The following is a 17284-nucleotide window of genomic DNA, read 5'->3' on the forward strand; positions in this document are numbered from 1 at the left end:
TTTATTCTGAAGAGGGAATCAACTAACAGGATGACTGAGGACAATACCCAGATGGTAGCGCCTGCTCATCAGCCACAAAGTTTGTGTCTACTCTCTAGCCCCACCTACTGGACCTTGTCTAAATCACCGGAATAAATACACAAGCGCTCACGGCAAGACCCCATCCTATGCAAGGCACTGATGGAAAGGAAGCAACATGCATTCTTTCAGGGACTGCTAGGATTAAAAGAAACTTTTAAGGTGAATCTCCTCTTTTACGGAAGGGGAAACTAAGTGCTAGATGCATTGGACATTTTCTACATGTGGAGTCAAATTGGCCAGGGTTTGAACCGCGGTCCTGCCACTTCCTGATAATGGCACCACAGGCAAGTCACTGACTCTGTTTGGAATTTTGCTTCCTCCTCTGTAAAATGAGGATAACAAACTGTACTCCATGGTTGCTGCTATTGTAGTTTTTAATTTTTATTACTTAGTTATTAATCTTTAATATGAGGACAAAGACATGTTTGGTAGATACTTCTTGATGGATACTCGAAATTATAACTGTCTTCTGGTCCCCCCCACACACATGTGCACACACACATTCACACATAGACACCGTCCTTCCCTTGGGAGCTTTGGAGAATGGACTGGCAGCAGGACTTCAGTCGGACCATTTCAGTCCAGGCTGGGCCAGGTAAGAAGGAAAAAAGGCAAGAGAAGGACAGCTGGCACCGGTAAGATTAACGAAAGTGAACATCTGGCTCCATCTCACTGTCATGTTACATGAAACCATTATATATTCACGCATTCAAAAATATTGACTTCATATCTTCTATGTGGGTGATCTCTGCCCTCATGCTGCAGCATCACCAGCATAAGTCTGTGCTCCTATGAGACTCTAATGCCACCACTAGTCTGACAGGAGGCAGAGCTTGGGAGCTTGGGAGTAATAGTTACTTGCCTGCCACTCATGGCCTGCTGTACGACCCAGTTCCTAGCAGGCCATGGACCAGTGCTGGTCTGCAGCCTGGGGTTTGGGGACCCCTGTAACAAGGGAAATCATTGACTGCTTTGTTGCAAAACATAATACACCATCCCTTTGTTACTCTATCAGACTTCTCTGTGGTATCCAGTTCCATCTACCATTCCTTTCTTTTAGAAAGTACTTACTTTCGGCTGGGCACGGTTTCTCATGCCTGTAGTCCTAGCACTTTGGGAGGCTGAGGCTGGCAGATTACCTAGGGTCGGGAGTTCCAGACCAGGCTGGCCAACATGGTGAAACTCTGTCTCTACTAAAAATACAAAATTAGCTGGGTATGGTGGTGCATGCCTGTAATCCCAGCTACTTGGGAAGCTGAAGCAGGAGAATCTCTTGAACTCGGGAGGCAGAGGTTGCAGTAAGCTGAGATTGCGCAACTGCACTGCAGCCTGGGCAATGTTAGTGAAACTCCATCTCAAAAAAAAAAAAAAGAAAGAAAGAAAGTTCTTCCTTTTTTCTGCCTTCCATGTCAACACTGTCTTCTAGTCTTCTTCACTTTCTTTCTGGAGCTTTGAACCAACCAATGCAACTGTATCCACTCAAGCATTGTAAGTTCAACATACCCAAAATTAAACATGTCATTTGGTTCCATCGAAAAAATGGTACTTAGAATAAAGGGGTGTTTTCTGAATGGAGTGCTCATACTGGAGTGAAGTGCAGATGGCTGCATTCTTAAAAGGTTTTGAAGTCAAAGATGATACCACTACCCCAAAACTAAGTGGTCAATGCAAGGATCTAGATGCAGAACGGGAGGAGATGGCTGTGAAAACAGAAGCGCTGCAGCTGAGTAGGAGACGGGCAGCATTATTAGAAAATTAAAATGCTGACATGGAGATGCTAATGAAGTAATTTTTAAGCTGCTTTATATGGATGCATGAAGTTCATTTAAATAGGCAGGCTGTTTGTTTTCAAAGCCCAAGTCTTTTAAACTTCTAGAGATTTCAGACAGGGGTAAGTAATATATGGCCGATGAGAATGATATCAATGCAAATCTGATAGAGCCATCCTTGGAATGGGCCCTGCAAACTCTACAGTGAAGGGAGCTTAGAATTCTCGGTGTAGAGAAACAAACACATTGCTGGCCAGGTGCATAGTGGTCTTCTGTGTCTAAAGGAGCTTGACTTCAAGTACAGAAGTCCTCATAGCCATATGCTACTGAGCTCCAACTGATAGAGTACACGGAAAAAAAAATGGCAAGAATTGTCCTACATGTTACATGCTTTTGCTTCAGAGGAATGAAAGGAGAGAGAGAAAGGGAGATGTGAAAAGGTTAATTAGTATTTAAACACACAATTGTGTTTTCTATTTGGTCTGACTGGGAAAATAAATTATGTTCTTCAAAGCACAGGCTTGCAGGCTATAATTGAAAATGGGCATGGTGAGTGCAGCTTAGCCAATGTGGCACACACAAAAAAGAGAATCACATAGAAGCAAGGAAGAGCTACCCCCCAGCCCCCAGCCTGGGGCTGAATGAGAAAGTGGAGATGGGGCTGCGGCAGCAGAGAAGCTCGCTTTGGACTCTGACCCTGCCACTGTCCTCAGCTCACCTCGGGCAGGTGACTAGGCTTTTCTGAACCCCTGAATTTTCATTTATAAAATGAAGATAATCATGCTTTTTTTTCCACATGTTGTTAGGAGTTAATGAGATGGTGTTTGGGAGAAGGGCTGGCATGGTGTCAGGTACAAAGTGTTTATTCAGGAACTGCTTGTCCCCGATAACTGTCTGCTCAGTCCACTTTCATCTCCCCTTCTCTGATAATTTCTGTAATTCTATAAAAGCTGGTAAAAGCCCTTGATGAGATGATGTCTCCTATTGTTCTTTAATTATATCATGTTTAGTTTGCATCCTTGTCAAATCAATCCAGTTTCATTCCATTTACGGTAGTTCAATTAAAAAATATTTGTTAATTAGTGACTGTGTTCCTAGAACAATACTTGGGAAACACGAATAAGAACAAGTAAATGCCTTCAGGCTAGGCACAGTGGTTCATGCCTGTAATCCCAGCACTTTGAGGAGCTAAGGCAGGTGAATCATGAGGTCAAGAGATAGAAACCATCCTGGCCAACATGGTGAAACCCTATCTCTACTAAAAATACAAAAATCAGCTGGGTGTGGTGGTGCATGCCTGTAGTCCCAGATCCTCAGGAGGCTGAGGCAGGAGAATCACTTGAAAACTGCACTCCAGCCTGGTGACAGAGCAAGACTCCAACTCAAGAAAAAAAAAGCCTTTAAAGACCTTAAGCCATGTTGCAAGAAATAAGAAAAGTATTTGAAGGGCTCTAATCAGCATTTGGACACCCATTATTATTCAGGGGAGAGCTCCTACAAAGACGTGAACACATCCATCATCATTTTTGTAGCAAGCTCATAAAGTGGTGACTATACACATCAGGGAACTAAGACACGGAGAAGGTAACTGACTTGCTCAAAGTCAAGACAAGAGGATGGGCCTGAGTCCACATCTGCCCGCCGGAGCCCCCTCTGCGCTTTGGTTTTCTCCAGGACTGCTGCACCACCCCTGCCCAGCCCAAGGCGTGTCTTAGCTTCCAGTGCTCGTGGTGCCTGTGTGCTAACACTCAGCTGTTTGCAAGTCTTCAGGCTAAACCCATGGGACGAAGACATATGTTGAAAATCAAATATGCTCATTGTTAAAGACAGAGGAATCGGGGTTATCATCAAGAAGACTTTCTTTTTCCACGACCGTCAGAAAAGTAGCCTAATAAAGTGTGCGTATTTGTCCCTGCCCACATCTCACGTTTAAATGTAATCCCCAGTGTTGCAGCCGGGGCCTGGTGAGAGGTGTCTGAGTCATGGGGCAGACCCCTCATGACTTGGTGCTGTCCTTGCAGTAATGAGTGAATTCTCACGAGATCTGGTTGTTGTAAAATGTGACACTCCCCCTATCCCACAGCTCTCTGTCTTGCCCCTGCTTTCACCATGTAACATGCCTGCCCCTGCTTCACCTTCTGTCATGAGTAAAAGCTCTGTGAGGCCTCCCCAGAAGCTAGCAGATGCCAGAGTCATGCTTTTCTGCACAGCCTGCAGAACAGTGAGCCAATAACACCTCTTTTCTTTATGTCTCCTTTCTTTCTTTTGACTGAGGCTCCCTGTTGCCCAGGCTGCAGTACAATGGCATAATCATAACTCACTGTAGCCTCCACCTCCTGGGCTCAAGCAGTCCTCCTGCCTCAGCCTCCTATATAGCTGGAACTACTATAACCTGCTAATTTTGGGGTTTTCTTTGGTAGAGATGAAAAAATTTTCCAGCCTCAGAATTTTTTTATAGTAATGCAAGAATGAACAAACTCATATTCCAAAGGCAAGTTCTTCCCCATATAACACCCTATCTACAGTTTATATGCATCACATCTTTCTAGAAAAAAAACAAAAAACTGAAGTGGGTCTCAGCATTGTCATACATAACCAAGGTTACTCTAGGAATCCATTACAATTTACATTAACAAATCCACGATAAAAGAACTTTCCTGTCTTGGTCATCTCTGTATCATCAATGCCTAGAAGAGGGCCCCTCACAAGATGCCGGATACTCACAGTCACTGCAACATGATGGCGATTTCCATTCTTTCTGCTGATAAACTGTATTTCCAATATTCACAGTCAACACATTATTTTTCTAACTTCTACGTTTATTCTTTATCTCAACCATTCTCATAAGGCACATAGTATCTCAGACACTTTACTTAACATCCCAGTATCTTCTTTGTTCTTAGTTTTAATTTCACCACCTGTAAAACACACAATAGCAATCATTATTAATTTCTTGAAATCAGTTGTTAAATATACTTTCCACTACATTTTACTACTTTCTGTGATCACCCATATTTTCTCCATCCCTATCCATCCTCTCGCCGATTTTGTTTTTTCAGTAAGGGCCAACGAGCAGTGAATTTTTTGTATTCCTACACCACTTTATTTAACTCTCATCATTAAATTATCATGATGCTGAGTACAGAACTCTAGGCTACCATACGCTTGCTCAGAAATGGATGCCTGCTGTTTATTGTTCACACTGGATTGTCAGTTATTTCTCCTCAGCCCTTTCCCGATGATAGACCACCTTTCCTGACATCTGTGGTTGGGGACGAAAGGTCTACTGAACTTATAATTGCCATCCCTTTGTAGCTAATCTGTCTTTTCCCTGATGACTTTGAATACTACCATTTTCACTTTGATGCTCTGAGGCTTCTCTCTGAAAAGTCTGGTCAGGGGCTGCCTGTAATCTACCCTTTGGGTTCCCAGCTGTGGGGTGCTGAAGGGCATCTCCTGGCACTCTTGTCTTGGCTGGAGCCATCAGTATCTGGTGTCAGCTCCTCATTCTCTCCTGTCAGTGTGTCCCCCACACATGCACCTCCTTCATTCCAGCCATGTGGAAAGACCTGTGGTGATTCCTCACATGCCAGGTTCTTTCACAGCTTCTTACCAGGCTGGCGGCTAGGGTGAGGCACGTGAGCCACCCAGGTGCATGACTGAAGGAGGCTCTCGCTCCCAGGCGCTGGTCCTGCAGTGTGCAAGCCTGGAAGCTAAAGTCATCCTGAGTTAGCAAATAAGAAAAACAAAGCAGCCAGGCACAGTGGCTCCTGCCCATAGACCCAGCTACTCAGGAGGCTGAGACAGGAGGATTGCTTGAGTTCAGGAGTTCGAGACTAGCCTGGGAAACAAAGCAAGACCCATCTCTTCAAAAAAAAAAATTAGCTGGTTGTGGTAGTCCCAGCTACTTGGGATGCTGGGGCAGGAGGGTTGCTCGAGCCCAGGAGGGGGAGGCTGCAGTGAGTTATGACTGTGACACTGTACTCCAGCCTGGGCAACAGTGGACTGTCTTAAGAAAGAAAGAAAAGAAAGAAAGAAAAATAAATAGAAAGAGAGGAAAAAGGAAAGGAAAAGGAGTGGGAGAGAAGGAGAGAAGAAGACAGGAAAGAGAGAAAAAAGAAACAGAAGGAGGGAGGAAAGGAAGGGAAAGAAGGAAAGGAAAGGAAAAAGGAAAGCGAAAAGGAAAGGGAAGAAACCAAAGTAGAGGGGAATTACATACACTGCCCAAGAGTTGGTGGCTTGTCAGAGGCAAAACTGGGATTGAAGCTCTGATCAATCTGAAGTCAAAGTGACTGTTTCTAACAATCCTGGGCACAAATCATTATCCAGCTCCTGCTCACTGAGATGGGGCTGGGACAACTGCCATAAACAGGCAGAATGGGCACGGGATGCAGCAGGAGAGTTCCTGGTTTCCCCTTTTCTTCTACAGCACACACAAGGCTCACTAGCATGGAGGCATTGTATTGTGTTGCTCTTTATTTTTTTAGCTACGATTTGGGTTTCACTTCTGCATCAGGAAGTCCCTCTGGGGCTACAGACTTTCTGACAACTAGGAGGGGTTGAGTGTTGCTGCTCAGAGACGCCCATGTCCTGCAGACTCTTGTTATGTTAACCTTTATTCAGGCTCTGAGCCTCTGTACTTCAAAGACTGAATTTAGCCATGGTTTTAGATGGAAGCCATTGTCTATGGGCAAAAAAGTGGTGTACATGGAGCTTGGGGCTAAATTCCAGCCCTTACACCACACACACACACACACACAACACACACATGTGCACACATAAACGCACACCACAAGCACACACACATACCACACCCCATGAGCACACACACACACAGAGGCATTAAACAATATCCTATTGCAGACTTATAAGATAACCTGGAGGCATGACATTCATTTCTTCTCTCAGAATATCATGTTTTTACTGAGTAGCTGGTGTGTGCCAGGATCATTTGTGAGATATATATATACACACACATTCTGAGAGAATAAATACATCAAAGTGGGCTAGCATGAGAATCACAACACAATGCCATGCTCATTCAAGCCTGCTGTTTATCTCACAGCCACTCTCCCATCATCCCAGTACTGCCGCACACCGAAGACCCTTACCCGGGCTGTTCCATCATGCCTATCTGCCTACCACCTACTTTCAGTGTCTCCTTTTCCCCACTTCTTCCTCCCAGATTCATTGTGTTAAAGTTCAGTTTTGATCATGTGATTCCCTCACTCAAAAATATTTATTGACTTCCCTATTGCCTACTTGGTTATGCACCAATTATCTGGCTTAGCTCCCAAGTCCATCTGTCCTGGAGATCTGTCCTTCAGTTTTTACCTCCGAACGCTCCGTCGTGTTTACTTGCATGAGGCGCTTCCTAAACCCCCAGCAAACAAGAAGCAGCACGCACAGCATAGCCCTTGCACTGGATCCAGCTAACAGGCTCACCCCGCAACTCTTCTATTTACCAGCTGTGGGGTCTTGGTCAAGTTGTCTATGACAGCATAAGTTTCAGAATGGCATCGTGAGAGTGAGATGCACTGACTCAGCGTGAAACCCTCATAACATTGCCTGGCACATGCTAAGTGCTCTGCAATCCTTGTGTCCTTGCAATGAAGTCCCTGGACACTCTGTTTATAGTAGACTTATTTTTAGCTTTATGCTTAACATTCTAGATAATTGCATGTTTTAAAAAACCTTCTCAACTCTTAGAGGATGGGGACAGTGTTGTGTTAATCCTCTATAGTTCCTACAACAGACATTAAACTAACACTAATGAATGTCTGTGAAATGGAATTACTTATCAAATGACCATCCAGAATGTATATGTTCAGCTCTGTTGGGGTGTGCCGATAGCCCATTTGGATGAGTCATTCTTCTTTGTTAGCTCATTTATCCCACAGTTGATTAAAAATACTGTCCAAGAAGCCTATGTGACCTCACATAGAATATGAAGCATACGTGGGAAAGGCCTGGTGTCCAAGGGTCGTAAAGCATTTATACCAGACCAGGCTTCAGAAATGCTGGAATTCATCCTCCAGGTGCAGACGTAATATCTGGACTTGGAAATTTCTATAGTTGACTCAAGCTTTCATGGCTGCCTATAAGTAGATCTCAGTTCCCTTCTGTTCTGAAAGTTCCCCCTCCCCAAATAGAGAAGTGAAGCAGAAGATTTCTGCCTTCCATAAGAATTCTAGAATACTACAAATTCTTTCATAGTTCCTCTTATAGAAGATTTGGACATCACTTTCAAGTGGGATGGAAATCAGATATCCATCAAGGTGCTGAGCCAGACCACCAGCCTTGTATTTCAATTCCAACCTTCTCTACGCGGCTCCCAGCAAGGCTGGTAACTCTCTAGAAATGAGAGATACATTTTCCTCACTAGATTATTCAAGGTTTCCCTGGTTCCTAAGTGAAGAGCAATAGAGTTCATGCCAGAACCATCTCCTTTGCTAAGAAGTGTATTGAAGTTATGCACAGTTACATTACCTGTGATGTGATCAGTAACACTCGCCACATAGCACGTGTTGTCTTTTCTTTTCTTTTTTTTTTTTTTTTTGAGACAGAGTTTCGCTCTTGTTACCCAGGCTGGAGTGCAATGGCGCAATCTCGGCTCACCGCAACCTCCGCCTCCTGGGTTCAGGCAATTCTCCTGCCTCAGCCTCCCGAGAAGCTGGGATTACAGGCACGCACCATCATGCCCAGCTAATTTTTTGTATTTTTAGTAGAGACGGGGTTTCACCATGTTGACCAGGATGGTCTCGATCTCTTGACCTCGTGATCCAACCGCCTCAGCCTCCCAAAGTGCTGGGATTACAGGTGTGAGCCACCACGCCCGGCCTGTCTTTTCTTTTTACATTTTTATTTTTAACTTTTGTGAAGTCTAGATTAAAAGACCCTTTCAGTGAGTTCAAATCAAAACCATGTCAATCCCCATATCTAGTGCATGCCAAATACCAACATGACTGCTGGCGGGAGTGTTGACTTGGACAGCTGTTTTGGAAATCAGTGTGGTAATATTCGTCAAGACTCTTCAGAATCTTGATTACTTTTGTTTCCATAATTTCACTTCTAGAAATTTACCCAGTGAAAAGAAGTAGAAATGTAGACAAAGACCTATGTTGACATGTGTAGGTATGCATTTTGAGGATGATGTTTTTGGTAAGAACACAAAATGGAAACAACCTATCTAAAAATATTGTGTCATTAAAATGACAGTACATTGAAAGGCTGGGTTATAATGCAGCCGCTAAAAATGACATGTATAATGAATGTTTAATGATGAGGAGCAAAAGCGTGATGTGACATTAAGTGAAAATGCAGAATACAAACGGTGCACAGATCCCAATTGTGATATTTTACACATGCATTTGATTAAAACGTACTTTCTTCATAAAAGAACAGGAATTATAACATGATGGATCTGGGTCAATATTTTTCAACTGGAGGCGATTCTGTCCCCCAGGGCAATGTCTGAAGACGTTTTTGACTGTGATGCCTTAGAGGAGAGGAGGCTACTGGTCTTGAATACTAGAGGCTGAAGATGCTGTTAAACATCCTATAAATTGCATGACAGCCCCATACAGCAGAGAATTTTCCAGCCCAGCATGCCAATGGTGCTGAGGTTAGCAAACCCGACTTAGAGTCCTCACCTTCTTTTAATCTCTTTCTAATATGAGCAAATTCTCTTATCTCTTTCTTTCTTTCCCTCTCTTTCTTTCTCTTTTCTCTTTCTAATATGTATTGAGGCCTGAATATAGACCAGGCACTGTCTTAAGCATTTTACCACATATTAACTAATATTAATACACAACAATCTCATGGGGTAGGAACTGTTATTGTCACCCTAGGTGAGATAATCTTTCAAACTGTTTTGAGATTTCAAAACAATCACTATTTCTGATTGTATTACACTGCTTGGTAGTACAGTGTCTGAGTTACAGATAAATACATACATGCATATATGTGCGTGTGTGTGTACACATACACACAATGAGTGTGCATGTTGCCTGTATATATTATGGCAAAATTATAAAAATGACTAGTTTTGGGTAGTGGAATGCGAAAGAAGTTTTGTGTTTTTTCTTTATGCTTTATAGTTTCTATATATACACGTTTCTCTATCTCCATATTTTCTTCAATACATATTATTTATTTATTTATTTATTTTGCTACTGATACAATCTAATAGTGTATTAGAGCCCTGGAGGGCTTAAGGGCTATCTATGAGAAGAACAGTCCCTGTTACATTAGAAAGTTTAAAGAAACTCTATTCTCTTCAAGCCGTATATTTCACCAAAACAGAGCACTGGCTCACATCGCCAAACAAAGCTTCACTTCCTCTGATTCAATGCAGTCAGCATTAGGGCCACAGATCCTGCTTGTAGCAATCAATTTGCTTGCTATGTTTTACCACGGCTAACTCCATTGGGATTAATCATTTCCTATTGATCTCATTATGCAACAGAAATCTTTTCCATTTATCCTTTGAATGACCCTTCTCATTTCCTCTCGGTCAAATGACACTCTAGTAGAACAGACATAGGGTTTTCAACTTTGTTTACATATCTGATTTATCTGGGGAGCACTTAAGAAATAAAAATGACCCATTGCCATCTTGAGAGATTATGATTTAACTTCTCTGGAGATGAGCGCTCTATTTTTAAACTTCCCAGAGCTTTTCATATGCAGCCAGGTTTGAGAATCACTGCCTGAGCTATAGTCATGCTTACAATTTTTGAACGGGCCCAAGGAGGAGGAAAATAACCTTTCAGATGCAGCCTACATCAAGGAAACTGCCTGCTGTTAGGGGAACTGGATACCTACAGAGGCTCAGGTCCTGACAACACCTTCAGCTCCACCTCCCACCAAAGACCTGTGTGATGTCAGCAGCAGCCCTTTTGGTAGGTGAGGTGAGAACTTACAGCCCTGACTGTTGGGATGCTCTCCACCTAAAATGCAACCCCTTGGGGTGCTGAGGAACATACCAGAGCCTGCTTCCATTTGCCAGCCCTTCAACTATTTACAGGTGGGCCTCATGTCCCTCCACAGTCTTCTCTGCCCCTGCCCCTGGTAAACATTCCCAGTCTTTTCCACCATCTCTCAGGGGACAAACGTGCTCCTCACACATTCTGTTTCTCTGGGTTCCTGCTTTCTATCAAACAAGTTGTTTATAGCACCTGGCTGATCCTCACCATATGTTATTGCTCATTTCTGGAGTCTGAATAGTCTGGCTAATTATCATTTCTCCCATGAGCAGAACTTTCCAGAGCGGGTTATCTGTGGTGGAAGCAGTGAGGCAGCACCCACATGTCCCAGAGGAAGGGTTGTCAGCTGACAGCTCGCAGCTGGATCACTCTGGGGGATTTTTTCTTTTCCCTGGGAGAAAATGCATCTAATGACTGATTGAGATGAGGAACAGAAGCCTGGCCCTTTGCCTAAGTATGAAAGGTCTTTGAAGGGCCTTGTCAACTTCTGTACTCCCCATGGAATCAGCTGATGCCTCTGTTTTAACTGTATGGCAAATTAACCTCTCCCTCTGCTCAATTCTGCTTCCTTTATTCCTTATGTTGCTGATCCTGACAGCACACCATGCCAAACTTTCTGCATAGATATTTTCATCTCGGGGTCTATTTCCCAGAGATCCCAACCTAAAGACACCTGCTCGTAAACGCAAAATGAGCCTGTGGATTGACTGCCCCGAGTCAGATAGTTAGAACTCATGGTTGGCCATAAAAAGCCTAGGGAAAAGGATAGAGCTGTTTCCTTTACAAAGGGTGATAGGAAGGTCTGTCTCATTACCATAACCAGAATAAAATGCTTTCAAATTCCTTTGCCACCCTGGCTCCCTTCTCTGCTTCAGTTTTGGCGGTCTCAAAGGTCTTATATAGGACTAGAAACTTCAGATGGGGGTCTGGATAGTGGAGAATGGATATGAAACCTCAAACCATACATAAATGCCAGCACTTTACGTACTATTCTAGCTCCAATAGCTACAGGTAAACACAAAACAATCCTGTGTTTATTAGTCTAAATATGACCTAAAGTTGTGTTGTAATCTTGGCTAGCCTTGTTTCTCTGACTGCATTTCCTGACATAATCCTGTGTTGCACCCATTGCTATAGCTCGTAAATCCTATTACTTTAGTACAGCCAGTATATGCTATAGCCATAGTGTAGGTTGTCCTCTCTGTAACTAAAATTGCCACCTGGCTTGAACTTCTTTGCCTTTTCACCAGCTATTTCCCCTGCCCACTTCAGTCAGCCTGAACAACTTGGGTATTTCCTTGAAACCTCAACTCACTCATCATTTCGTTTAGATTCTTAGCACCTATGCTGACCTCTTTAAGCTAGATGGGTCATCTCCATTTTGTGCTGTCACCCTAGTTCCCCTGGAGACCTCATCACAACGCTTGCCAATTTTCTTTGCAGGATCCTATCCTTCAGGGCACGGGCTACATCTCATTCACCTTTGTACCTTCAGCAGCTAGGAATGTGCCTGGGACATATATGGTGGAATTGGAGTAAACTAAACTCAAATTTTAAAGTTTTAATTTTGATATTTTCAGCCTATTAGAGAGATATCAGCTCTGCCAACCTACCACATTGCCTTGTGATACATTAGGCAACTTTGCAAATGGTTTCAAAGTTTCCATTTGTGATTGACCTAACTCCTCCCTAAACCCACAGGAGGGAAGTGAGAAATGGGCTTGATGTTTATAATGACAAAGCTAGCTATGCAAGTCACTCCTGTTTGTTTTGATTCAGAAATATTTCAGCACAGAACCTTGGATTAAGGGGGATTCCTGAGGGAGGTGAAGCATGTGATCATCCTGACTTTTTGTTTGGGGCTACTCCTGAATCATGGCCCAGGAAAGCAGAATCCAATCAGAGCACAGCAGGTTTGCTAAACTGGGGAGGCAGAGATTAGAATTTAAAGTTTGCAGAGTGTCAGGATAACTGAGAGAAGAGAGCTGCATAAAAGAGCAGCTCCAGAAATTTATGTATCAGTCACCTTAAGGTACTGGATGGAATCAAAATATACATGTTTAGGGCAAGACTACCCAACCTTTGGCAAAAACAGCTTCCGGAGAGCTATGAGATGAGCAGAGATCTCTGATGTTACACGGTGCTGAGAAATATAGGTGTTCCAATCATCCAGAGTGGAGAGAAGACCTCAGTTGAGACCCAGAAAGACCACATCTGAGAAGCAGTGTTCCTCTCATCCTAGAGTGGGGAGTACTCTAGAACCACTCTAGCAAAGCCTAGCAATAAGCCTTTAAGGGTCAAGCTGATCTTCCAGCAAATTAACTGCCTGCAAGAACAAAACTTGGCATTCTCTGAAGAAAAACAACAAAATTCAGACTCTGAATGTAGTGTCACAATGTCTAGGATACAATAAAAATTTATAGACAAACATAGAACCAAGAAAATGCAATCTATGCACACATCGCTGACAAAAACTGATCCTAAGATGATCCAGATGTTGGGTCAAGAATTTTAAAACAGCTTTGTAAATATGTTCAAGTACATAAAGGAAAATGTAATGGTAATAAATTAACAAATGTGGAATTTTAACAGAGAAAGGTAAATTATAAAAAGGAAGCAAATTAAAATTGTAGAACTAAAATGTATAACATCTGATGTGAAAAATTAACTGATGGGCTTAACAACCAATTGGAGACAACAGAAGAAAAGACAGATAAACTTTTATATATTAATAGAAAATTTCCACTGGAAGACAGCTGGTAGAAGTTGTCAATATCTGCTAAAACTATTATTTATTTTAAAATTAGTTTGCCTTAAAACATTTCTCTCTCTCTCTCTCTTCATCCCTTTCTCTCTTTCTCTTTCTGTTTCACAATGATAACTCCAATTTTAATCCAGCATCATAGGGTTTATTCTGGTTTTCTCTTTCCTGTATTTGTCACTCCCGTCTCTGATAGTGCAAAACCTGGGTCCTACTTTCTTTAATACCATTACTTTTTGGCTCAGTCCTCTACATATCTTCTAATCATATATGTCCCACACCATCACCACCCTCTCTGCTGTGCAGGTGCCCTCCCTGTTCTTAGGCCCTGAAAGCCCAGGCCAAACCGCTGTCCTTTGTGGACACTCTCCTTAACCTTCTCTAGCTTAGGTGCCCCATTGTGTTTCCTCCCCAACCCTTGCAAGTGGAAGACTCAAGAATATTAAACCACTTGGATTTACAAAATACACCAGAGTCCCTTGTATTGTTTCTGCTCATCCTCAAATTTCATTCCCTGACATGGAATATCCTCTCTGACATGACCAATGGGCAAAGTCCTCTTTTTAAATTTGAGTTTAAATATTTTCTGATCCTCAAAACCTTCTTTGTGCCAGGGATGGTTGCAACGCTCCTTTATCCCGATCTTGATCTTGCATGCCCCTCCATTGGTCAGGCATTTCCAGACTCTGGTGCAGGGTAAGCATCATCAACATCTAACACAACAATGTCTGATGGTGTGGCCAATGAAACTTACCCCTGTTGCAGCAGCACCAGGGAGGTGGGAGTGGCTGTGTGCGGCGAACAATGTGTGAAGTTAATACACCAGCTTCCAGTGTGTTTCGGGGGACCTGTGTATCTGTCTTTCATGCCTTCAGCTCTGCCACCATGGGCCAGATCCCACCCCTTACCTGCTGCTTCATTGCTGGAGGACCCTAAGAAATACAAGATCATTTTACTCCTTAGCTGTTTTTCAGGTTTAGGGCAAAGTCTGCTGCCCACAGTGCAGTTTTTGTCCTATCAGATTACTTGGGAATAGTTCTGTCTTCACAGTTAAATGAATATGAACCTTTGAAATCCATAAAATACATAGAGCGAAGATTTAGCCCATCAGATTTGGCAGCTTCATAAAACTGACCTAAACCTTCTTGTGCTTCTTGGATTCCAGTTTCCAGCCTGAGGCGGGAAATGAGAGACATACTGATGTATTTAATACTCATGAGAACCACTCCGAGGTTGGAAAGGGAACCCCAAGAGAAAGATTTCATGAAGAAATAGGAGGTGAGAAGGGTTTTCTTTCTACCTCTGAAAGTAACACACAGAGGAAGGATGGTTTTAAGTTTGGGGCTTGTCTGCATTTCTTCATAGGGCAAACTAAATAAAGAGGCTTTGGTTGCAGGATTCGGGATTCCCTGAAAGATAAGAGTGAAATACTCCCTCCCTCTGCCTAGCCTCCACCATCTCAGGACAACTGCCATCAGACCTCTCTGGGGTCTCGAGGGGCCCCTCACCTGGCCTACCTGATCTGAATCTCTTTCCACTTTGATCAGGTAACTTGTCTCTTTCAGGTCTTCAGGCTGCTGACTCACTAAAATGGAAACTCTGCAACCTGTTGGGTTTTCACAGCTGGTCCTGCATGCAACCCTACCTGACAGCCTGGCCTTGGCTTAAGCCTTCCTCTTGCTGAATGCCTTCAGCAAGTCAGCCACCCTCCCTGCATCCGCCTTCTCGTTTATAAAACAAAGACAGGATTATTATGAGCATCAAAGAAAATAATGGATATAAGTATTCGTTGATTGTCAAGTGTTAAAAAACTTGTTATAGTTATGTCGTTATTACAAGAACTTAATGAGACATGTTAAAATGTGTTTCTCTGTGGTTTGGATAGTTAAATATTATAAAAATTACTTGAGAGACACATGGAGCCTCTTTGAGTGGATCATAAAATCAAAAACTGGGAAAGACTGTGGCAGTGATAAAATCTACCACCCCAAACCATGGCTTTATGATGACTATCAACATCTTGGTGTTACATATATGCCCTTATCGGCTCTATGACATATGGAGCCTAAAAGAAGTCCAGGATCTTGCAATCTAACCCTGAAAACTCATAAATGAAGAAATAGATCCCCAAGAAGCAGCATGGTTTGCTCAATGTTGTACAGCTAGCAGTAGTGCAAATAATGAAAGTAGAGGGCTGTACGCTTTCAGCGAAACGCAGTTCCAACAGGACCTCACTCTGGCTTCAGAACTGCTCAGGACAGACATTGGCTATCTTACCAGAGTTTCCCGGATACTCACTTTTCAAATCAATCTCTGAAGATAGGCTTCAGAGGTTCTTCAAAAAGCACACAAACAAAAACTCATTACAGTTTTTCCCCCCATCCAAAAATGGAGATTTAAATGTTCAGGGAACCCATGTGTTGCTTTTATCTGTTTTATGACATGTTGGGGTTTTGTTAAAGATTCCCTTTGAAACACAGGGTCTGCTACTGAAAATGCTATGAAAATCACTGATCTAGAAGAAACAAGTATTTGAAGGGAGCAAGGATAAGATTGCATGAGGGTGGGTTTGTGCCTAAGTGTAGAGGGGTGGTGTGTATTCAGAGGGGAGCAGAAGAAAAGTCAATGCATTCATCAAATATTTTTCAAGTCCCTAACACGTAAATATGTCACCAACAGGAAGTGGATTTTACAATTCCCCAAATTATACCAGAAAGTCTTTTCTCTGCCATTCTCTCTTACTAAAGCTCTCTCTGGAGTCAAGGACTCCTGACCTTATCTAGCCAAGTCATCTGCAGAAAACACATGGCTCTATTCTATGAGGACAAATGGATTTAATCATCAGGTAGAAGCTATGAACGCAGTTACTTGCTATGTTCCTAAGGATGTTGCCATTGAAGAGTCCTCCTGAGGAAAAATGTCAGGGAATCCTTTTATTTTATTTTTTGTGAAGGGCTTCCTATCTTAGAAAGAGAAGAGAGACTGTGGATAATTCCAGTCAGTGGGGCTCCAGCATTTTTTAATATAAGAAAAGCTTAAGATAATGTTTTATAAACTGCCTTGTCCCATGACCTATAGTAAAAAAATAAAGTTTGCATTATACTCCAGTATGCACACATGCACACAAGAGTCACAAAACAGAACCAAATATATTACACAATACTCACTATATGCAATGCACTCATTCCGTTCTATTGCATTCTATACTTTTTTATTTTAAAACATTTGGAAAGTACCCACTAAATTAACTTTAGCATCCACTAATATATCTTTTATTTTTTAAACATTTACTAAGGGGTAACAATCTAAAAGTTGGAAGCTAAAGGACTAATCTTAAAGCTGGTTTTGCACTGCATGTGACAGTAGATTGAGACTATGTCACTGTCCATTCACTGTCCATCCACTGTCTCTTCACTATATCAATGAAGGGAACAGGTGGAGATTATGGGGGAGTTTTCTGCCTCCACTGGCTCCATGTCTCTCTCTGCTGATGCCGATGAAGAATCAGAGCTTGTTGATTTGCCAAACATCAACCCCCTCAAAGTGGTCCCAGAGCAGAGTAACCAGGTTGGGAGGGGGCTTCACATCTGGTCTTCTGAGGAGCTGGGTACTTTGGGGAAGAGGTGGCTTGGGGCAGTTGAGCATGGTTTGAGCATAGACTTCCAAGGACAGGGTCAGGGCAAAGT

The 17284-nt window shown here is 42.7% G+C and overlaps 1 long non-coding RNA gene across 1 annotated transcript; it reads left to right on the forward strand.

The window, feature by feature from the left end:
- The first annotated feature begins 322 nt into the window (after positions 1-322).
- LOC135277989 (uncharacterized) lies at positions 323-15381 on the forward strand. Its single transcript, XR_010345516.1, has 5 exons — positions 323-365; positions 10625-10753; positions 11107-11291; positions 12203-12206; positions 15172-15381. It is a non-coding gene; the product is annotated as an uncharacterized LOC135277989 (long non-coding RNA).
- The last annotated feature ends 1903 nt before the right edge of the window (positions 15382-17284 follow it).

This window comes from Aotus nancymaae, unplaced genomic scaffold (assembly GCF_030222135.1).
Source record: "Aotus nancymaae isolate 86718 unplaced genomic scaffold, 86718_ANA_hifiasm-v0.15.2.pri h1tg000036l, whole genome shotgun sequence".
NCBI classification, from domain to species: Eukaryota; Metazoa; Chordata; class Mammalia; order Primates; family Aotidae; genus Aotus; species Aotus nancymaae.